Source organism: Microtus ochrogaster, assembly GCF_000317375.1.
Source record: "Microtus ochrogaster isolate Prairie Vole_2 chromosome 14 unlocalized genomic scaffold, MicOch1.0 chr14_random_2, whole genome shotgun sequence".
Classification (NCBI taxonomy): Eukaryota; Metazoa; Chordata; class Mammalia; order Rodentia; family Cricetidae; genus Microtus; species Microtus ochrogaster.
This window is the reverse complement of record NW_004949097.1, coordinates 999,156-1,000,188: the sequence shown is the minus strand read 5'-3', so window position 1 is coordinate 1,000,188 and position 1,033 is coordinate 999,156.

Genomic DNA, 1,033 nt, shown 5'->3' with positions numbered 1-1,033 from the left:
AAGTGTTGCTCAGATGTGCTAGCTCCTCTATCATGGCGCTGTGGGAAGTGTTGCTCAGATGTGCTAGCTCCTCTACCATGGCGCTGTGGGAAGTGGACAGAACAGAAATTTCATATGGATTTTGTTTTGTTTTGAGACAGGGTCTCACTACATAGCCTAGCTGTCCTGGAACTCACTATATGCAGAAACCAGGCTAGTCTTGACTTTACAGTGATCTGCCTGCCTCTGCTGCCAAGTGCTGGGATTAAAGGTGAATTTTCATTTTATTTAAAACTCAACTTTTCACTTGTTAAGACAGGGTCAGTACTGTGTGGTTTAGGGTAGCCTAAAGTTTGTGGCGATAATCTTGCCTCAGTTCAAACCTGCTCACTTTTTACAGGCATGGGGCTGGAGGCAGAGCTCAGTTCTTAGTCTGGGTAGGTCCTGGGTTCAATCCCCAGCACCAAGGGGTGTGTGTGGAAGCTTATGAAAAATAAAATTTATAAAATAAATCTGGGGCTGCGTATGTAGTCCAGTGGCAGGGTATGTATGTATGAGTATGCAGCTCAGCATTTGAGAGGCCTTCTGCCTCCGGCACCACAAGAAAGAAGGGGGAAAAGAGAAAGGAAGGAAGGAAGAAAAGGATACCAATAAGGCCATAAAAACTCGGTAAAGGGAAGGAGGTCTGATGGAGGAGTATCCTGAAATCTGTGACGCAGCCTCAGATAAATACTCGCTGAGCAGAGCCCAAACTGACGGACAGAGGAAACACAGCATGTGCTGTCAGTCTGTGTCAAGAAGAGGGAACCTCCGTGGAGGAATGGCTCCCAGCAGGTCCTCCTGCTGCCGCCACCCAAGTTCGAGATACAGGCAGGTGCCACCAAGCCCAGGTTAATGTTTTCCTACAGTGTCTCCTCAGATGGGGGAAGAAAAGCACCCATTCCTTCTTCCTTCCTTCCTCACCTCCTGCTGGACCCCCACAGAGAGGCACTGTGGGCCTGGAGGCCTGAAGCCTGGCTGCAGCTGCAAAGCCTTTTCCAGGGATGCCTTGCAC